Source organism: Mizuhopecten yessoensis, unplaced genomic scaffold (assembly GCF_002113885.1).
Source record: "Mizuhopecten yessoensis strain PY_sf001 unplaced genomic scaffold, ASM211388v2 scaffold2977, whole genome shotgun sequence".
Lineage (NCBI taxonomy): Eukaryota > Metazoa > Mollusca > Bivalvia > Pectinida > Pectinidae > Mizuhopecten > Mizuhopecten yessoensis.
The window spans coordinates 558,681-583,001 of record NW_018404814.1 but is presented as its reverse complement, the minus strand read 5'-3'; the positions used below and the strand labels follow the sequence as shown (position 1 = coordinate 583,001).

The window sequence follows — 24,321 nt, the reverse complement described above, 5'->3', positions numbered from 1 at the left end:
TGTACCCAAAATCGGGACACTTCTTAAATAAATATCAATGTTTTTTATACTATATTATCAGTTCCAAAAATGTTTGTTCATTTGTCATGAATAGATACTACCCTCTTTTCATTCTTATCACAATTTGATATTTCAGGCGCATGGTTCTATAAAAAGAACGCGAAATACCATCAGAGTTACGTAGGACCTTAGACCGGCGTTACTGTACCCTGAAAGGGACACTTCCGGTGTTTTGGCGAATATTTGGGAATAAACGAACAATATCGGCAGAAAGTATGCATAGTTAAAATATATTCGAGTCAACGAGGGTGCTGATTTAATTTCTTCTTCAAAATAGCATTAGTTTTGATAAAATAGACTTTTGAAAATGATATGTAAATAAATAGCATCGCACGGTACGTAAATCAGGAAAGTCTTGGTTTGGTAATTATTATTACCTTTAAATTGTCCATGTAACGATAATCAGCAGCAAATAAAGCATAATACAGTTTAATTGTCAAGAAAAGTATTATCAAATGAAAACTGTATACATAAAAGTACTTCTTTGCATTGAATGACAGTTTCTTGGGCCGTTTTGCCACAAGTGTCCCGTTTTGGGTACTGTCCCGTTTGTAACTGTATATGTAACTGTAATATTCAGATTTGAAACGAAATAATATCTATATAGGCTAATTAGTAGGAAATACCATTACTAAGGTAGGTAATCCGTGTCCGAACCGATAAATAACGTCACGTGGTCGGAAGTGACATCACAATGAGACGGAAACGTTAAGGATGTCATTTTGTTTTTGACGGAACTTTTTTGCAGGCCACAAAATGAATGAAATGTACGAAGTGGAGCATATTGGACAACAACTTCAAATGAACGATATGCGCAAGAAGAGACTTTTCACAGATGGCTTCATTCATATACCAACTGAAAATGTGTCTTTACCAATTCACAAAGCAGTCATGGCGAGTTGTAGCAACTATTTTAGATCTTTATTTACCTGGGGAATGTGCAATCGTGAATATGAAAACGATGTCATCATTACAGGTGTATCTGCCAAAACTATGGAAACTGTACTCGACTATGCATATATTCAACGGGTTGACATTCACCCGGGGAACGTTGAAGACTTAATTGCAGCTGCCGATCGTTTTCACATATTTGGACTTCAAAAGCAGTGTACGGATTATCTCGCCGGTGAACTAACAACTAATAATTGCATTGGTATCATGACGTTCTTTGATTTTTATTCCTGTACAAACGGATTGAAAAAGACAAATGAATTTATATCGAGAAATTTTACACAAATTGTTGAGTCTAGCCACGAATATCTACAAATGAGTTTCCAAAATCTAAAGACAATTTTAAACAAGGACGAAAACTACGTTTCTGACGAAAGTGAAATTTTAAGCGCTGTGCTAAGGTGGGTAACATATGACGAGGAAAACAGAAAATGTCATTTTGCGGATTTATTGAGTGTTGTGAGATTTGCTTTTGTAAACAAGTCTTATTTTGACAACTTTCTGACGACGACTCAGAGTATTTTCAAGCAGTGCGCAAAATCAAAATCAATATTAGAAAAAGCAAAGGATATCAAAAACCGAATGCGTACCACAGATTCGATCATATGTAACCCTTACGAGAACATGCTTCGACCTCGTGTTCCATGTGATGTTCTTTTCGTCGTCGGCGGATGGTCAACAAGCAATGGTGTGATCAGTTCTATGGAAGCATACGACCGACACACCGAAAGATGGTATGAAGCTTTGTCACGCATACCAAACAAAAGAGCTTACCATGCAACAGTGGCACTAGGTGACATAATCTACGTCATCGGTGGCTACGACGGATCCAGATATTTGGCTTCTGTGGCATGCTTCCACACAACCACCCATACATGGGAAAACAGAGGGTGGATGCATTTTCAGCGGTGTTACGTCGCTGGCGTGGAACTTCGGGGGAGGATTTACGCCTTTGGAGGTTTTGACGGCAGACAACGTCACGACACAGTGGAATACTACGATGCAATCTCGAACAATTGGAGTGACGCATCGCCTATGCGCCAGAGCCGAAGTGACTGTGGCGCCACCGTGTCCGGTGGTAAAATCTACGTAGGAGGTGGTTTTGACGGGGTTCATTGTTTGTCATCATTTGAGATGTACGACGCATTCACAAACCATTGGACGGTACTGAGAAGTATGTCCGTTCCTCGAAGTGGCGTATCTATCATGTCAATCGGTGACGCCATCTTTGCCGTCGGTGGATATGACGGTAACATACGACTTAAATCAGTTGAAGAATACAAGCCTTTTCAGAATGCATGGACAGAAACTGAAAGTATGAGCGTCGGTCGAAGTAACTTTTGTGCCATCCTGTTTGACGAGAAAGCCTACGCCATTGGCGGATACGACGGCTCTGTGACGTCGACACACGTCGAATGTTTTGACCCGAAGAAAAAGAAGTGGTTCATGAAATGTCCCCTTAAGATCGGTCGAAGTGCATTGAGTGCGTGTGTTGTCAGTGACATGACGAATGCCAAGGAATTCACGTGCCTAGGGCGAGATACATCAGTCACTCAACAATGACAAAAGTGAGAAGTAATACTGCAAAAATACGAACATTTATATTCGCTGAAATGTAGCAATTCACAGTTACTGACGACAAAAACGTAATATTTATTTCCTTGGCCTAACGACGCGCAATAGATCGATAAACATTGATTACGTAACAAACTTAATAAACCGGCAAAGGTTCTCTTTACAATTTGATATGCTATATATAGCTAACTGTTAGTGTTTGTTTAACAAATATTTAAACAATATCGTGCATTGATTTTGCAGTAGCTTGTATTTGTCCACGGTAAATAGTTTTGAAGGCTTACAGAATCCTGTAGTACTAAACTTCAATAGCTGTCAAATGCTTTGTCAAATGTGTAACGAAGTATCAATACATTGATGAAGTCTGTATTTTTAAGCAGATTAATTTGAGTCAAGATTAAAAATACATTTTTCAGTTCAAGTATAAAAATAAGAAATGTCGCACCATTTTTAAAAGCATCTGAACTCAAATTTTAGTTAAAAATTCGTTTCGGTAACTTGCTTTATACCGATATCATATGCATTCATATACATGAACATTATTGTAGTTAATTCTGTCAAAGATCGGAATCGAACGGAATTTGCCAAGCTGTTGTAATTGATTCATAAGATGTGTTATATTTAAGCTTGCGCACTCATCACCATTAAGAAGAGACGTCATAGTCTGAAAAAGTGGACTTAACTGTCTTCTAAAGATTCAATAAAAATGCGCCACATGTGACGTGAACGTGCTAGCGCGCATTGCACACTTATTTGCTAATATATGGCTTCGTTTCTATGGAAACAGCAATTACGTCACTGCATCTGCGTGTCTTACATAACAACATCATATTATATCGATTCGGAAGTGATAGCGTCCGATTTGGATACCACCGGGCGTTGTTCAAAAATTGATATTGTAATGACAAAAAACTCTCCAATTTTATTCGTAATAAATTGATTACTTCCGTAATCACTCGATGTGCTTATTTGTTGAATTAAACGTTAAAATGTAAATCACGCCCCTAATTCCACTCAATCAACCCCACCCCATCTCTCTTTACGGGAGATAGAGTTGTAATGTAAAAATAAGTTCCATCATCCGAGGCACGTATTAAAAGTGTGACAAAACTGATGACGCAGTTACGCTGCAAAAAGTGATGACGCTACGGTGACTTTTTCATATAACAATGTGGGAGTGCAAATCCACTGTCTTTCCTTCGGAATGACAGATCTATATTTTTACTAGCAAAAACGGTAACGTACGTGCGAAATGTGTGAGGAAATTCTATGATATGTTCCCGAGAAACACTTCCTTGCCCCAACCTAGGCCGAGACTCATTTTTGTGACGTCACAGTGACTTCATTTTCATGAAAAACAATCATTCATCCCTTCGGAGCGAGATGAGCAAATCTAAAACCTTCGTGGTACTGTAATATTCTAAAATTGTCAAAGCTGAGGCCTGCAAGGGGTTTTACAATTTCATAATCTTACCCCATGGGTTGAGATTTGCTCGTTTGGCGCCCAGTTAGGAATTGAAAAGTACTATTTATATCTCAATAGGCGCTTCTCTCGGAACGCTTGTATATTGCATACGGCGTAGAATGGCAGAAAAACAAGTTCTTACACTCTTTCATTCTTTGATCACATAATCCCCCTAAAGCGTCAATATGTAACGTAATTCAGATCTTGACAAGAACCTTCCAGTTGGTTTTCGTTCGTGACCAGGAGCAGAAATTTGCCTACTCAGAATTTCATATGATGTCTCGTATGTCATTTGCATGAAATAAGATACCGATTGATTATGGTGTGTATTTGAGCAGTCACAATGCAACGTGCCATATTCCCACGAGTAAACTCGAGCAGATAGCCTCAATATCACGCTTTGGCGTTCGTATGAGACATGCTCAACAAAGCTTAAATGACTTTCTAAGAAACGTCGATCTTGAGAACAGGATCCACTATCATATGCTTGCAAATATTTTGTAAGTGTTTTTTCTAAAGTATCAAAGAAGTTTTCAGAAGATTTCAGAAGAAACATCACACTAAACAGAAAATCCTGTAGATGGCACTACAATAAAAATGAACCTGAAAATTGGTCTTCTAAATCTAAAGTTTTCAATCATATGTTTTCATTTTTTTTCTTATAACTTATGCTTATAACACAGAGTGTGCAATCCTCTTTGTACTTTTTTTGCATAAACCGCTCTCATTGGTAAATATTTGGCACACCTTGTGTCTTTCTACAATTTAGAATTAACCAGGTAAGATAAAAATGATACCTCCCAATCACTCATACGGGAACCTTTATTTGCAATATTACGGTCATCCCTTACGGTCATCCATCTCTTTGACAACGGTCATCCATAAGAAAGATTCCTTATGCTGTAACGTTCCGGGGTCCGTACCCTAGTCACTTCTAAGGATCCCTGTGCTGTAAGCTTAATTATAACTATACTACAGTTGCAAATATATACAAATATGTGTTACTACCTTGTAACCAGCATACCAATTACCTAATGCTTAATACATGATATGAACAGAATAATTACTGCACGACTATAGAACTAATACCAAAGCTATCTGCTCTGTATCAATATAACACACTACACACACTACCGTACAATCCAGGCAGTACACAACTCGACTACCTAGTCGCGGCTAGCCCTAGTCACTATAGTTGCCCTATAGTCAGCTACCTAGCTATATGACCTAGTCGCGCCGATCACGACAGCCTTATACTAGTATACAACTACGGCACTCTCTAATGACCACGACTATCCCTAGTCACGACTAGCTCTAACGACTATACCTAGTCACGACTAGCCTGGTCGCGACTACCCCTAGTCACGACTAGCACCAACGACTATACCTAGTCACGACTAGCCTGGTCGCGACTAGCACTGCACAGCCTATGCCCGTGACACCTTCTGTCTAACAGTATCTCGCTACAGCACTCAATCGTTTATTTAATATATCTTCCAGGCAGTGTGTGGATCAAGGCAAGACTTATTCAGTCACTTCTATCTTTCCAACACAAAGCCGGTCTCGCATATATTAGGTACTTGCGATCTGTCACTGCTGTACACACGCCGAGATCAGAACAGAACTGGGCCGATTGTCGCTGGATTCTGCCTATTTATACCCTCTTGCTATCCTAGCGACACCTAGCGGTGAGTGAGGTATAATCACCTGTACGTTTTGATTGTACCTCGAAAACTATCTGTCTTCTAAGCGTTCGAATTACGGAGACATAACACAAATGATTAACGCCAACAGATCAACGTATCTAACCTGAATAATATGCTAAATCAGCGAAGGTAGGATTACGATATGTACATTCATCACATTACCCACGCCTCCGAGAACAACGCGTCCTCGCGTTATAAAAATAAAACAACTCTGGTCCTGAACTCTCCAAGATGTAATGACATCAATCAAAAATATACACTATGATTCTTCTACAACAGCAAATGTTACCCTCATATAGTGATAACACAAATAGTCTGATCTACCTAATATTCTGAAGTGTAACTAGAATGCCACTGAGGTGGTCGTCGAGTGCGTGTTTGCCTGGAGTTGTTCTCAAACGTTTTCTCTCCATTTCTGACTGAATCACTGTTATTCACATCATTCTCCACCTCCATATGAGCATCTTCCATCACACTCCCATTCATTTCTCTAGATGACGCAGCATCCCCTACTTTCAAGTAGCTGAAACAACTCTCATCGACCTGTGTTTGTCGATCCCTTAACCCTCTCGCTTCTTGGGTATTTTCACCGCTCATGACCTGACCCTCTCGTAACTTCATACGGTCTGCATGGATGACCTGTGACTTCCCCTTGCGTCCGCAACGCACTCTGTAGGTGACGTCTGTCAACTTAGTCAGCACCTTGTACGGTCCTCTCCACCGACTTGATAACTTGTGACTTCGTCCCACCTTTACATTCGGAAAGAACACAAAAACTTCATTGCCTGGTTTGAAGTTCTGCCAGGACAGCTTGGAGTCATGATTCTTCTTCTGTCTCAACATGGCTCCTTTCACATGCTGTCTCACCATATGATGGGCATCCTCCATCTTCTCTTTCAGCCGCCAAGCCCACATATTTTGGGGTATGACTTTGATATCCCGAGGCATTGAATACTGGATATCCAATGGGGTGCTGGTCTCCCTGCCCAACATCATGAAGTTTGGGGTGTTAGCCGTTGTTTCATGTTCAGCTGACCTGTAAGCCATAGTCACGTATGGTAAGTGCAGGTCCCAGTCGGTTTGTTGGTCATTAACAAAACCTTTTAACATGTTGACTAACGTTTTGTTAAATCGTTCGACCATTCCATCCGACTTTGGGTGGTAAGGGGTCGTTCGTGTTTTCTTAATCTCTAAGAGCTTGCACATTTCCTGGAAAAGAGCACTCTCGAATTGAGAACCCTGATCTGAATGAATGGTGCTGGGTACACCAAACCTACAAATTACTTCTTCAACCAGAATTCTTGCAACAGTCTTGGCTTCCATGTCCCTCATGGCGAAGCATTCAGTCCACTTGGTATAATAATCTGATATCACCAATATGTGTCTGTTTCCTTGGTCGGTTTGGGGTAATTCACAGAGGATGTCTATTCCTAATCGTTCCATAGGAAACCCTGCTTTGACCATTTGCATTGGGGCTCTTTTTGCTTTGGTAGGAGACTTTCCTCGACAACACGGTACACATCCAGCTACATATCGTTTGACATCGCCTTTAAGCCCAGGCCAGTAAAACGTTTGTCTAATCTTTGCTAGAGTTTTCTTCATTCCCAAGTGACCGGCTGTCTTGTTGTCATGCGTATGAGAAAGGACGGTCCTTCGTTCTTTTCGTGGTAGAACAACCTGTGGATTTCCGCTAGAACTCCCTCTGTACAATAGGTTGTCTTTGACAAATAAAGCTTCAAACTGCATCCATAATGATCGGACGGTGATATTCCTGCCAGCAATGGCGTTGAATGGTGGTCGTTTCTTGTCAAGCACCCAAGTTCTAACAAGTTGAATATCCTCATCTGCCTCTTGTTTCTGTGACAAAGACAGTTCTTCACTATCTGCTGGTAGTTCTGGGGAAGCAATCTCGTTACATTCATTGGGGTTTTGTACACTCATAACCTGATCTGTGGTCTCAATCTTGGTTTCCCATTGTGGTTCGAACCCACATTGCCTGCAGGGTAACCGGCTGAGACTATCAGCATTCTGATGTTTGACTCCAGGTCGATGGACGATGGTCATGTCATATGAGCTCAGCACTTGTAGCCACCTAGCCATCTGTCCTTCGGGATCTTTGAAGTTCAGCAGCCAACGAAGCGAACTATGGTCTGTCCGTACTGTGAACCTTCTTCCATACAGGTAATGGCGCAGGTACTTGGTGAAGTATACAACTGCCAACAGTTCCTTTCTGGTCACGCAATACCCTCGCTCTGCTTTAGTAAGAGTCCGACTGGCGAATGCTACTGGCCTCTCAACATCATCCACTATCTGAGACAGCACTGCACCGATAGCGTCATTGCTCGCATCGGTATCTAGTATAAACTCCTTGGTAAAGTCTGGATGCGCAAGGACAGGTGCTTTTACCAACAACCTCTTAAGAGTCTCAAATGCTTCCTGGCAAGAGGAACTCCACTCAAATGTTCGTCCTTTTTCTGTGAGTTTGTGAAGGCACTTGGCAATTTTAGCAAAATCCTTAATAAACCTTCGATAATAGCTACAGAATCCAAGAAAAGAGCGCACCTCTCGCACATTGACAGGAACAGGCCATTGCTCCACCGTTCTTGTTTTCGCAGGATCTGTTGAAACACCTGACTCTGAAATGACATGCCCTAGGTATAGAACCTCTTTTGCACATAGAAGGCACTTCCTAGCTTTCAATTTCAACCCAGCAGCTAACAATCGGTCAAATACTTTTTCGAGATTGTCCATCATCTCCTCAAATGATCTTCCCACAATAATGACATCATCAAGGTATATGAGGCACACCTGCCACTGTAGTCCTGCCAGTACAGTCTCCATTAATCGTTCGAATGTTGCTGGGGCTGAATTTAAACCAAAGGGCATAACTTGGAACTCGTACAACCCTGTGCGAGTGGCGAATGCGGTTTTGGCACGGTCCTCCGAATCCAACTCTACCTGCCAGTATCCAGAGTTCAGGTCTAGTGTCGAAAACCATGAACATCCAGCTAGTTGATCTAGTGTCTCGTCAATACGAGGCAGAGGGTATGCATCGGGAATGCTGACAGCGTTAAGTCGTCTGTAATCTACGCAAAACCGCATTGTCCCATCCTTTTTCTTGACCAAAACAATGCCTGAGCTCCAAGGACTAGAGGATTTCTTTATAATACCTCGGTCGAGCATGTTCTGCACTTGTTTGTCAACTTCTGGTCCCATATTGCCTGGGATACGTCGTAAAGGCTGTTTTATCGGACGAGCATCTCCAGTATTGATCTTATGCTTCACGACATCTGTTCGCCCCAAGTCCTCATCTGATGCAGCAAACAATCCTTCATACTTTTGCACAAGATGTCTCAGCTCCTCGTATTGTTGGCCGGTGAGGTTTGTTTTCGATGCTTCTAGTAGTTTAGCCAGGTCCTCTCTTAAGCTGTTATTTTTGTGAGGCTGTTTTCCTTCTATTTCCTCTACTACACTCTGAATTGCACTAACTTGTGCTATGGAAGTGCCAGGATAGATCAACTTATCTTCCTCTGAGGTATTCATCATGCGTACAGGCACTGTAGCTGTATTGTCCACCAGTGAACGACCAATGATAGCACGGTCGCTCTTCAAAAAAGATTCAAATCCTTCCACTAGTAAGGCGTTCCCCTGCATGGCCTTACCATCAGGCACACACACCTTTCCAGAGACTATGACCTCTGATTTTGCTGGTACTACAATCTTCTCAGTTGTACACACTCGGAAACAACCCATAGTTCCCTCATATTTAGCCTCAACATGCACTCCATCTAAGGTAAGACAACCCTTGGCCATATCCAGAGTTACATTTCTCTCTATCATAACATCAAGACCTAGAATGCCATCTGTGGTGAGTTTCGCAACAACCGCTTCTACCAGTAGGTTTGTGTCGTCCTCCAATCTGATGTTAAACCTCCCTTGTCCGAGGATTGGTAATTTGTCTCCACTTGCTGTCAAGACCTCTTTACTTATCTGCTTTAACTCGGGTCTAGCCGCCGGAGAAATGTGGTTATACAGATCTTCAGAAATCAAAGTTATGGTTGCCCCTGTATCGACCAACAACTTTGCCTTGGCACCATGTATGTCAGTCTTAATATACATGCCAGCTTCATGAACAGCTGATGAGACTCCTATATTAGCCTTCTGTTCAGTCTGTTTCCGTCTTCTCCGAGTTCTAACTCGCTTCGCCACTGGCTTATCTGCTCCATTGTCAGTGGTTGCCTGATTTTTCAACTTCGGGCAATTCCTGCGAAAATGACCCTCCTCATTGCAATAGTAGCAAGTTTTTCGACTAGCCTTGTCTTTATTTGGTCTTTGCTGACTTGAATTCCTATTACTTCCTTTCAGCTTCACTACCTCATCTTGTAAGGACTGTAGTTGCTGTTGTATGCCTTTTAATAGACTAGACATATCAGAGTTCTGACTAGCTTTCTCTGTAGTCACACTAGCCTTCTCTGTAGTAGGACTGTCCTCTGTGTTTGTGGATCTCAGATGAGCTTTACCATCACTCCATTTCTTTTCAGCTCGAGTGTAGGCCTCCAGTTCCACAGCTAGCCGTATAGTGTCTGTCAGAGTTTGAGGTCTACCTTGTTTTATCCTAATTCTCATGTCTGAATCAGCTAGAGCCTCAATGAATTGCTGCTTAGCCAAGGTATCCCGCACATCACTGGGCACTGTCGGGTATGCCAGGTTTACGAGCCGTCTAATGGCTTGTCCCAGCTCTGGCAGACTTTCCGCTGCTTTCTGTCGCCTCTCTAAGAGTTGAACCCGGTATAACTCTGTTTGGTTAGGAGGAGCAAAACGTTCTTCTAATGCGCTGACCAGGGACTTATAGTCTTCTTGCTTTGATATGGCCAGGTCCCCAAGGATGCCTTGTGCTTGACCTCTGAGTGCAACAGCCAAATAAAGACCCTTTTCATAATCCGACCAGTTGTTGATACGGGAACAAGTCTCAAAATGAGATTTGTAGTCAACCCATGAGGTGGAACCATCATATGTTGCAGCCTTCACATGTCTGACCTTCATTGGAGTGTTGCGTGGTTTTCTGGAATACTCTTGTTCTTCATCATCCTCACTACCGCTGTCATGCTCATATACTGGCCTCCTGCGACGTCTCTGAGAGTTCCTTTGTGTCACCCAATCTCGACCACCTCCATCAATGTCACCAACATAGTCAGGGAGCTGCTCTGTTCTTGAACGGGCTCTCTCTCTGGGGTGGTCCAATTTCCTATCAGTATATGGCCTTGTAGTTGGAGACGGTTTTAGAATACCTTCACTCTTTGTCTGTAACCTAGACAACTCAGCCCTCATTTGTCTGATTTCATCCTCAACCTTATCAACAGCCATATCTGAGGATAGCCTGGGAACATCTATGTGCTGTGTATATTCCCCTCTAGTTCTATCACTCGATGCAATACCAGAGTCCCTAGGTCTACGAGGTGTAGATTTTGAATAATGGACATGCCTTTTTATCCCTGGTGTCATAGGGCTTGTACGACCATGGTACGACCCGTCCCCTCTCTGGCTAACAGTTTCCTCGACATCCTCTAATGGACTGAGAACATCATCCTCTACATAGCTAGCCATCTTCACAAACCAATACAAATAACTATAAGGTATGACTATAAAAACAGTACAGGTTTATTCTAATTAACACAAATTATAATACTGAAACCTAACCACAGGGATCCCACACGCTGCCACCAAAATTGTGTAACGTTCCGGGGTCCGTACCCTAGTCACTTCTAAGGATCCCTGTGCTGTAAGCTTAATTATAACTATACTACAGTTGCAAATATATACAAATATGTGTTACTACCTTGTAACCAGCATACCCATTACCTAATGCTTAATACATGATATGAACAGAATAATTACTGCACGACTATAGAACTAATACCAAAGCTATCTGCTCTGTATCAATATAACACACTACACACACTACCGTACAATCCAGGCAGTACACAACTCGACTACCTAGTCGCGGCTAGCCCTAGTCACTATAGTTGCCCTATAGTCAGCTACCTAGCTATATGACCTAGTCGCGCCGATCACGACAGCCTTATACTAGTATACAACTACGGCACTCTCTAATGACCACGACTATCCCTAGTCACGACTAGCTCTAACGACTATACCTAGTCACGACTAGCCTGGTCGCGACTACCCCTAGTCACGACTAGCACCAACGACTATACCTAGTCACGACTAGCCTGGTCGCGACTAGCACTGCACAGCCTATGCCCGTGACACCTTCTGTCTAACGGTATCTCGCTACAGCACTCAATCGTTTATTTAATATATCTTCCAGGCAGTGTGTGGATCAAGGCAAGACTTATTCAGTCACTTCTATCTTTCCAACACAAAGCCGGTCTCACATATATTAGGTACTTACGATCTGTCACTGCTGTGAACACGCCAAGATCGAAACAGAACTGGGCCGATTGTCGCTGGATTCTGCCTATTTATACCCTCTTGCTATCCTAGCGACACCTAGTGGTGAGTGAGGTATAATCACCTGTACGTTTTGATTGTACCTCGAAAACTATCTGTCTTCTAAGCGTTCGAATTACGGAGACATAACACAAATGATTAACGCCAACAGATCAACGTATCTAACCTGAATAATATGCTAAATCAGCGAAGGTAGGATTACGATATGTACATTCATCACAATGCTTCGATTCGAACTATAATATAATTTGCTGGCACTAGTGATGTTCCGATTAGTCAAGTTCGTCGAGTATCACTTGTTTGAGACATTTGACCAATTAATGGAGTAAGAAATCCATGATCTACTTTTTCGTCGGAAGTACATAGAGAATAATACATGCCTTTTTCCATATCACACCCAATATCAACCCGAGACTGAAATATCAGCCCAAGGGTAAGAGCAACTGTGTCGTATCGCATATACAAAAATCCCGTATGTATTAGTAAGTATGTAAACACATTATCTAGTATATAGGATCCTTTGAAGTTGTGATTCGTCTGACTCGTACGCACATTTGATTTTGACAGATTGACGTCCGTTTTAGCCTTTTACGTCATTTCGGCAAGAACAGGGACGATCATGAAATTTCAACTAATTCCCAACACTAGTTGGCGCAGTAACATAGGATGATGTTTGCCCAAGTATGTGTCACTTGTAAGACCACACAATTGTGTTTTTATTGCGCGGACGAATATATTCGGAGAGCAATCGTAAATATATACGTCCGCGCAATAAAATGAGTGCTTTCTGATTCGTTAGAAAAACACAAGTGTGTGGTCTTGATTTTATCACATACCTTCCGTATTTGGTAGAGATCGATACAAAGATTTTATAAACTTTGATAATGTTTGCAAATACCGGGCTTTTCAGCTCGCCATGACAAGGGAATTCCCCTAAAAAGTAGTTCCGGCTAGTACTATTGTAAGATTACATAGGTATGTGATAATCTTACGCAGGTGTTGCCCCTGTTCATGTGAGATTGTAATGGCCCATTGTTTTCCATTCATGTGTTTGTCGCAATAATAGCCCACAAGAGCTAATGCTTCTTGTTTGTATGTATGCGACTCTAAATAAAGTTACTTGTATCTTGTACACCGAGATGTTAATAGCTTTTTTTCTCGGTCATGAAAATAAGAACAAAATTGATTCCGAACCGTTTCGGCAGCCATCGTATCAAAACAAATGTATTTGATAGCCGTAGTTAAGAATATGACTATTTTGAATTACACAATGACGGCTTGACCCAGAGGACAGTATGGGGCGATAGCTTGAAAGACGATGGTAAAACAGCACCAGATTGTCCAGTTCTGGTCACGAACGCTTTGCGCGTGGGCGTATTCCGTCTGACCTGGTCATCCCTTGGGATACATATAATACAGAATGGTTTGATTTGGGAAACCTAAGGCCACGATGTAAATTAAGTACCGATAAAACGCTTCTCATTGATAGAGTGTTAATATCTTTTTTGCGATTTCCCCATTATCAAATTGAGTAATAGGATATGCCTTTATTGCAAGAGAATGTAACTTCAATTACGAGTTATATTTACTGTTAGGATTATAATAAAAATTGTTTGATGTTTTATTTATCGACAGCGGCAAGATTGACTGACCAGAGATAGGGACGTTGGTTAATGTACGGTCTGTTTTTACTTAAGGATCCCTGTCCCAGTGCAGGAAAACCGCGTGAGAGTTCCGCTGTGCCTTTTCGTATGTACAGTAACCTCCCCTTAATTTCGTTTTGTACTGTAGTTCAAATAAGCCGGAGTTCTACTGTTCAAAAGTAGTTCAGTTGGTAAGAGCGACTGTATATCAAACCGAGGTCTTGGGTTCGATCCCTATTTTAGCCGCGCTGAATCTTAACGCTCAGATCACTGTTGTTAATTATATTGATTAAAGCAGTAGTCACGCCGAAAAAAACCCAGTCCCTAGTGCATCTTTCGGTTTTTGGCAGTGGAACGGGGATCACATGTATTGTTTCTTAATAATAATAGAAAGATATGTTTCTAATTTAAGGATTTTTTATTATCATATAGCCAGAACTTTTACCAATCTAGGTCAATTCGACAATTCATTTTAACGTCACGCCAGATAAGATTTGAAAACACATCTTGGTGTTTTACGTTCGAATATATTTAGTTACATAAGTGAAGTATAGTCACGGTTTATATATATATATGTATATGTGTGTGTGTGAGTCTCCTACAGTTTATTCACTCTGAAATTACGTGAAATACATACCAAAACTTCAACACACATTGACAAATTCCACACTGTTGCTTTACCTAACACAAGTGTTTGATATTGCTTGTTATGTCCTGAGGTCAAAGACAAAGGTTACTCATACTATAAATAGAACATCGTCTCGTCTTCCACCGAATCTTCTGAGTTGTTTTAGCTAAATAAAACTCGAAACTTCCTCCAGGGCTTCATCGCGGCAAAGCACTTTTTTGAGATTGATTTTCGATTCAAGCGTCAACGTCACCGTTGCTAGGAAGAGAAATCTGTTTCTACACAAGTTATTTGAATTCCCTCATTCAGTTGTGGCTTCCGTGTCCAAAGTGCTTAACATTGATTGATTTTTAAAGTCCAGAGTTTGTCAAATATACTTCACATCTTTAAAAGTGTACCATATTCAAGCAAGCACTATTACTACCCAACTTTAAACATTTGCTCTTCTTTATCACATTTGGCGATACTTGGATTAATCATTAAGTATCCCCACAGGGACCTGAGAAGTTGTTACAGTTTCGTTATGCTTGGGCTATGTTAGGGAAGTAACACATTAGTTTAGACCAAAACATAGCTTTACTGTAATAGATCATCAGGTCCCTGTGGGTATCCCCAATTGTCTACACTTTTTCCGTTTATACTCACAAAGTGACATGTCACATGGGATTGTCGTCATAGTGTCCGTTTCGAGAGAATTTCTTCAATCTATTTTCACGTAAATGTCTATAAGTCGATCTAAAATCGACTTTTTTATTTGCCATGGCTCAATTGGAAAATCCATCAGAAACGGACTGCAAGACAGTCATTGCGGAAATGGTTCATTCGAACATTGCAGAATTTATGGACGAGAAGGGTCGAACGTACTTAGGCTGTTCGTACAAATGGTCGAATCGACAGTAATAAGCTTTATCGATCGGCCAAAGTGATGGTACCGTTTTATGTACTATAAAGAATGTGTAAAAAAATCGCCACTAGAAGTTTAGACATTTCTTGGAACCTCTGAGAAACGTCAATAATTCGTCACCCCTAACCACGACCCTCCCCCTCCCCAACTTCCAACCGTCTCTACCGACCACATACAGCGACGAAACAACTAAGTTATCGATCGATGCGTACAATTCGTCATAGGTATTCCAGAATGGCTCTGTGAATATTTTCCCAGCGGTGTGCTATACAGACAGCTGATAATGTTCGGCAGCCCATCTGTTTAACCTCCATACTTATTCATCTTATGCCAACATCGTTTCATGTTTGAACAACTTTCCTCTGAAAATCCCTCTCACTTTCCTATACTCTGACTGACAGTTGATCCCGGTGTCTGAGAGGAGGGTCTGTTACGGCACGATTTCTCACCCGGCGACACGATTTCTCACCCGGCGACACGATTTCTCACCCCTGCACGTTTTCTCACCCGGGTGAGAATTTGTGCAATTTATATGGGCATAGGCGACACGATTTCTCACCCCAGCTCTATATCTCAATTTTAGCACGATTTCTCACCCCAGCTCTATATCTCAATTTTAGCACGATTTCTCACCCCAGCTCTATATCTCAATTTTAGCACGATTTCTCACCCCAGCTCTATATCTCAATTTTAGCACGATTTCTCACCCCAGCTCTATATCTCAATTTTAGCACGATTTCTCACCCCAGCTCTATATCTCAATTTTAGCACGATTTCTCACCCCAGCTCTATATCTCAATTTTAGCACGATTTCTCACCCCAGCTCTATATCTCAATTTTAGCACGATTTCTCACCCCAGCTCTATATCTCAATTTTAGCACGATTTCTCACCCCAGCTCTATATCTCAATTTTAGCACGATTTCTCACCCCAGCTCTATATCTCAATTTTAGCACGATTTCTCACCCCAGCTCTATATCTCAATTTTAGCACGATTTCTCACCCCAGCTCTATATCTCATTTTAGCACGATTTCTCACCCCAGCTCTATATCTCAATTTTAGCACGATTTCTCACCCGGGTCGAGACGCAGCACGGTCATGAATAAAAGTTTCTTTTTGGGAGCGAGAGGAATGAGGTGTGGCATATTGTTTTGCAAAACAAACAGGTTAGTGAAGCGAAGAAAGCTGGCTCATAAATAGAAACTTAGAAACCTCAGCGACAGAAACGATTCTTATGGAGAACTTTTAAAATTGAAAATGTCAAAACAAGATATTCGTTTAAAATTACCAATCATTTTCCAGTAAAACATAATGATCAATTTCTACAGTCTTAAATGAAACGTTTGTTTTCAAAAACCAAAAATATCTAAATTTTCATCAGCAAAGCAATTGTGATGCATGTGTTTGTGTCGTAATGGGGATATCTGTTCATTGTTGATTTCCCGTTAAAACACTGTCCCTCAATCAATAGTGCCAGAAACACTTCATTCTTTAAAGAAAATGATCGCTGCGGGCGTTCCTTGATTGGGTTTGTAGACTTCTTGTAAAATCTGTTTTCATGTTGTCAGCCAAAAATCTATAGGGTTTGCATAAATAGATTTGGAAATGAACATTTTGATGGCTCTTTTTCATATTTTTTTAAACAGTTTTGAATGTTAAATACATTTGTTTGGCTTTAATTTTCTGTTTTTCAATTACTAGGGTTTTCGATTGTGCTCAAAATATAAATGATTGATTACTAAACTTTTAGTTTTTAATTTCCGTTCTATAATTCATATTATATGTAAATTCCTTGGCAGAGCTAAAAGCGACCTAATTCGTCCGTAAAATATTCATATGCATCTATCTGAACGGGTAACGGGGCCGCGGGGGCCAAGTGGGTAAGGCGTCTGACATTCTGCTACATGTACCACTACTAGCACTCTACCACTGGGTCGCGGGTTCAAGACCTACGTAGAGCAGGCACCATGTACTGGCCTTAGGGCGGTGGTTTTTCTTCGGGAACTCCGACTTTCCTTCACCATTAAAGCCTGGCACGTCGTCAAATAACCGTAGCTGTTAATAGGACGTAAAACACAATCAAACAAAACCAAATCTGAACGGGAAATATAGAAAAAACCTACTGAAACTTGCCACAGTCACAGGTGCCTGAGATTAAATAAGTATCTTTCTAAGCATTTTCTTCAGGTTGGTAAGTATTGATTGTGAAAAGATTCTTGTAGCACAACCAAGAAGTGTTTATATGTGACGTTTCGATGACTAGTACGGTATGTACTCTGTCACCTTTATGAGACAAATGACCAGTGAAGCGTACAAGTGTATGTACACAAGTATTAAACAAAGCGTAGCTGAATCGAGTCATTTCGGTAAATTTTCGACATCGACTTGTGGACAACTCGTACACATTTTACACCTTCATAAACTAATTGAACAAAAGACTCTTCAAACTGATTCAAGATAATACGAAACAACGACTGTTATTATAAAACTCATTAGCTAAAAGTATGAAATTGTACACACTGTGTAATATATGTACGTGTTTGTGTTTTGTTTAAAAGACACAGTTTTCTAATTAATATGGCTGCACCTAAATCCTAGCTAACAGAACATCGTCGAAAAGTAAACGAAAATCTCTATCATATTCCCGCTAAACGAACACCAACAGTCCCGGTACAAGCAAACTTCGAATTAAAAGGAACGTTCTAAATGTGTTAGAAATAATACGGTCATGGGTTGGCATCTTCATTTTTGATACAGAAATTGTCAGCAAGACTTAATTACTCAATGATGTCATTTCAGAGTGGTTATGCTCCAATGATAGACATCATTAGTCGTTAAGGATCCCTGTCCCACTGCAGGTAAAACACTTGAGAGTTCCACTCTAGTTGTTAGAATATACATTTACCTCCCCTTCATTTCGTACCAAGGCGCTTCCGTTTTACCATGTGTTGGTTTGATTTACAACTTGAGGACCAGGGTTCCAATCTTGGTCTTGCAAATCTGATTTTTCTTACACTCAGAACACTATAATTGTTTATTACTTTTTTTGTTTATATCATCTTTCTATATTAGGTTTAGTAAGGTATTTTTCAGAAACGATTTATCAAAGCTAAAATCATGCCGAAAAAACATTTTCCAATGAAAAGTTACAGATTTGGCAACGGTACTGGGATCCTTAAACGGTGCTTTCGGAAGAATTCTCTATCGAAAAGGAGTTACCAGGTAGACATATTTAATTTTTGTTATTAAAGAATGGCTATGCATCATTTGCTTTAAAGCGACATCTGGAAGTAGTTGTCCAAGTTTTAGACTGGAAAACATGCTCAATAAATCAAATTTATAATCTAAATAAAACCAAATCTTTATTTCCGTTTCCGCCCCTAAACAAACAGTAAAAACTACCCTGGGACCAGTGTCATTTTGACGCTTATTCCCCAGCCTCCCATAACATAAGATCCACGGAGGCAGTAAACTTATCAGCGACTTTAATTAATGTAAGTTGCTCCAGTTTACACTGACAATAGAACCACAGATACTGCAATGCCACGAATATTAGGGAATACTTCTGTTTAGATTATTTGTAAGTATACATTTAAAATGTAAGTGCAGTGTACGTACTGAACGGCGGTTTTTTCAACGTCTATGTCGGTATGAACGTCGGTATGTATATAATATAATCACGGTGCCTTTTATGCTCAATATCATAGCGACATGAACATTTCTTACTGTAAATGTGTTTGGTCCTATCTTGATGTGTGGAAAGTAGTGTGAAGGGTTTATAACAAGAGCGAAACATGCCTCTCCATTGATGGTATACACCAGTTTTATAATTTGGAGTTACAGCGCGTAACGTGCAGTATGCGCATGTCGGGAGGTTATGGTCTGTGCTAGCGCGGATATGGGTTGGTACTAGATTTGGACTGTGGGTAGACTATATCTGACATAACCATACCCGTTTCAATTTTTGTTCAACACACTTAAAATCACGCCTCAATAACATTCAATTTGTGTAATTGCCGATAATTTGATACGATTTATGATATAGGTACAGTCACGTGAAAACTCTGATTATCAAACTCGTTATATATTCAATGCATCGTTTACCAGTGATAAAACACGTGTATAATTATGGAACAAAGAATATTGAAATATTAATTTTCTAACCATATACATGAATAAAGAAAAGTGTACTTCCGGGTATTTTTATCGATAGACATTTTAGAAGATATCCGGGGTAAATCATCTTACCGTCGCGATGTCTCTTTTTTCGGTGATAATAGGGACAGATTGTATTTTGACTACGAGACATCGTCCTCGAAAGTCAAGGGGCTACGATCTCTAACGTTCTCTGCACCCTGGAACATGTCGTAACGAAATCGGAGTCTCTACGCGCCATCTTGCGGATGAAACATGTACAACTAGACTAGTTTTGTTTTTTGATGCGCACCAAAAGAATCGCGTGGCAGCTTACGGTAAAGTTGTAGTCGGATGTCGCTCCTCTGTAATCTTCAAAGGACAGGCATCAGCCTATAGCTATTGGTCAGAAGTTCTTTTTACCTGAAACCAATCAATTAGCTCACCACGAGCCGTCGATTTTGTCATAACATAGTCCAGGAGTACAGGGAACGAAAGTGAGAGTAAGCACTTGATTTCAGAGGATGCCGAGACATTTAAATGTCGGTAAGAGAAAACTAAGTTAAATTAGGAATACAGTAATTAATTATAAATAGTTTGATTATCAGTGCATGATAAAATTGATTAAAAGTGAAAACGGCTGGAAACAATATGTTTAGAGAAATAGGCCTAAATGCCTTACCGAATCGCTTCCTTTATCGTACCGGTTCAATTCAAAATGACAGTTTGACCGATAGGCAATTTTATGAGTATGTCACCGCCCAACCTGCTAATCGGTCAAGCTGTCCGTACAGACAGCAAAGAGGTGTAGGACATCAAGACACGGCAGCTATCTGTGTTTGTTGTCAATTTACACAACTCTGTTTTGATCATCGATTTTGTAAATAGCTCCGGAAGATTATGTAATTACTGCCTCAGTTCAGCAGCATTTTACCATAGCAAATTACAGGAATGAGCGAAACCCTAAACGACATGCGTCATTTAAATCACAGAGGAGATTGTTTTTCGTCGAATTTTCATTTCTGTAAATTTATGCCTTTTCTAGATTTTCGTAACTATCGCTTTCTGAAGAGGGAGTAATGATGAAGGACATACTTCATTGTAACTTTCTAAAGAACAGATGGGCTCCCTTAATTTAGGACAACATTTCTGGAAATAAATGAATTATATAGTCTAATTCCTTTACCTGGCTTAACGCGACCTAGCTGCGGGAACCGTAGCCTCTAGGGCCAATCGTTTTTATAGGACCATCTATAGCTATGGTCCGATGATAAAAAAAGAAAGAAAACAAAAAACAAAAAAAAACCCGATCAGGCCTAGAAGCTACGGTTCCCGCAGCTAAAAGCGACCGATCCTACCTTATTGCATCATGGACACTCGTATTTGTTTACTTCCGGTACTCACAGTAGGGTCCAGACTGACACTTTTCGTTAAGTACTGTCTTACTGAAATATCAGATAAAGTCACACTATCATTTATTGACCTTGTTGAAGGGCAACACTATCATTTGTTTCCTTATCGTACATGTACGGGCAATACATGTCGAAATAAAGCAAAAAAAAAACCCCAATAAAGTAAAGTATATGGCCAATGATGTCGTCTGCTCCAGTTATTTGAATCTCGGATGAGATTTTTTGATCTTTTGACCATTTTTCTAGAGATGGTCCGAATAAGCATATGTAACAGACTTAACGATCCTTCTTTCGTTCGCTTTTATGTTTTGAGAGGCGACGGGTACGTCTGATCGCAAAAGAATCGTCCCCTCGCAAAATGTTCGTCCCTTCACAAAATTATCCTCCTTTGACAATGATACAGTAATGATCTTGCCTTCGCCGCCTGCAACTCGAGGGCAACATAAACTTGTACAATATATATCAATGATGTACAACATTCTCAACACCAAGGGCGCCGTTACTGACACTCCAATGCTGACTAAACACCAAAGACGCCGTTACCAACATTCCTGAGTCAATTTAACACCAAAGGCGCCATTACCAATATTCCTGAGTAAATTCAACACCAAAGGCGCCATTACCAATATTCCTGAGTAAATTCAACACCAAAGGCGCCATTACCAATATTCCTGAGTCAATTTAACACCAAAGGAGCCATTACCAACACTCCTATGTCAATTCAACACCAAAGACGCCGTTACCGACAATCCCATGCTAACTGAACACCAAAGGCGCCATTACCAATATTCCTGAGTCAATTTAACACCAAAGGCGCCATTACCAACACTCCTATGTCAATTCAACACCAAAGACGCCGTTACCGACACTCCAATGCTGACTGAACACCAAAGGCGCCATTACCAACATTCCTGAGTCAATTTAACACCAAAGGCGCCATTATCAACACTCCTATGTCAATTCAACACCAAAGACGCCGTTACCGACACTCCAATGCTGACTGAACACCAAAGGCGCCATTACCAACATTCCTGAGTCAATTTAACACCAAAGGCGCCATTATCAACACTCCTATGTCAATTCAACACCAAAGACGCCGTTACCGACACTCCAATGCTGACTGAACACCAAAGGCGCCATTACCAACATTCCTGAGTCAATTTAACACCAAAGGCGCCATTATCAACACTCCTATGTCAATTCAACACCAAAGACGCCGTTACCGACACTCCAATGCTGACTGAACACCAAAGGCGCCATTACCAACATTCCTGAGTCAATTTAACACCAAAGGCGCCATTATCAACACTCCTATGTCAATTCAACACCAAAGAAGACGCCGTTACCGACACTCCAACGCTGACTGAACACCAAAGGCGCCATTACCAACACTCCTATGTCAATTCAACACCAAAGACGCCGTAACCGACACTCCAATGCTGACTGAACACCAAAGGCGTCATTATCAACACTCCTATGTCAATTCAACACGAAAGACGCCGTAACCGACACTCCAATGCTGACTGAACACCAAAGGCGCCATTACCAACATTCCTGAGTCAATTTGACACCAAAGGCGCCATTATCAACACTCCTATGTCAATTCAACACCAAAGAAGACGCCGTTACCGACAATCCAATGCTGACTGAACACTAAAGGCGCCATTACCAACATTCCTGAGTCAATTTAACACCAAAGGCGCCATTATCAACACTCCTATGTCAATTCAACACCAAAGAAGACGCCGTTACCGACACTCCAACGCTGACTGAACACCAAAGGCGCCATTACCAACACTCCTATGTCAATTCAACACCAAAGACGCCGTAACCGACACTCCAATGCTGACTGAACACCAAAGGCGTCATTATCAACACTCCTATGTCAATTCAACACGAAAGACGCCGTAACCGACACTCCAATGCTGACTGAACACCAAAGGCGCCATTACCAACATTCCTGAGTCAATTTGACACCAAAGGCGCCATTATCAACACTCCTATGTCAATTCAACACCAAAGAAGACGCCGTTACCGACAATCCAATGCTGACTGAACACTAAAGGCGCCATTACCAACATTCCTGAGTCAATTTAACACCAAAGGCGCCATTATCAACACTCCTATGTCAATTCAACACCAAAGAAGACGCCGTTACCGACAATCCAATGCTGACTGAACACTAAAGGCGCCATTACCAACATTCCTGAGTCAATTTAACACCAAAGGCGCCATTATCAACACTCCTATGTCAATTCAACACCAAAGAAGACGCCGTTACCGACACTCCAACGCTGACTGAACACCAAAGGCGCCATTACCAACACTCCTATGTCAATTCAACACCAAAGACGCCGTAACCGACACTCCAATGCTGACTGAACACCAAAGGCGTCATTATCAACACTCCTATGTCAATTCAACACGAAAGACGCCGTAACCGACACTCCAATGCTGACTGAACACCAAAGGCGCCATTACCAACATTCCTGAGTCAATTTGACACCAAAGGCGCCATTATCAACACTCCTATGTCAATTCAACACCAAAGAAGACGCCGTTACCGACAATCCAATGCTGACTGAACACTAAAGGCGCCATTACCAACATTCCTGAGTCAATTTAACACCAAAGGCGCCATTATCAACACTCCTATGTCAATTCAACACCAAAGAAGACGCCGTTACCGACAATCCAATGCTGACTGAACACTAAAGGCGCCATTACCAACATTCCTGAGTCAATTTAACACCAAAGGCGCCATTATCAACACTCCTATGTCAATTCAACACCAAAGAAGACGCCGTTACCGACACTCCAACGCTGACTGAACACCAAAGGCGCCATTACCAACACTCCTATGTCAATTCAACACCAAAGACGCCGTAACCGACACTCCAATGCTGACTGAACACCAAAGGCGTCATTATCAACACTCCTATGTCAATTCAACACGAAAGACGCCGTAACCGACACTCCAATGCTGACTGAACACCAAAGGCGCCATTACCAACATTCCTGAGTCAATTTGACACCAAAGGCGCCATTATCAACACTCCTATGTCAATTCAACACCAAAGAAGACGCCGTTACCGACAATCCAATGCTGACTGAACACCAAAGGCGCCATTACCAACATTCCTGAGTCAATTTAACACCAAAGGCGCCATTACCAACACTCCTATGTCAATTCAACACCAAAGACGCCGTTACCGACACTCCAATGCTGACTGAACACCAAAGGCGCCATTACCAACATTCCTGAGTCAATTTAACACCAAAGGCGCCATTACCAACACTCCTATGTCAATTCAACACCAAAGACGCCGTTACCGACACTCCAATGCTGACTGAACACCAAAGGCGCCATT

At 41.2% G+C, this 24,321-nt stretch overlaps 1 pseudogene; it reads left to right on the top strand.

Annotated features, from left to right (window-relative positions):
• Positions 1 to 782: 782 nt before the first annotated feature.
• LOC110446738 lies at positions 783 to 3,570 on the top strand (annotated as a pseudogene).
• Positions 3,571 to 24,321: the final 20,751 nt, after the last annotated feature.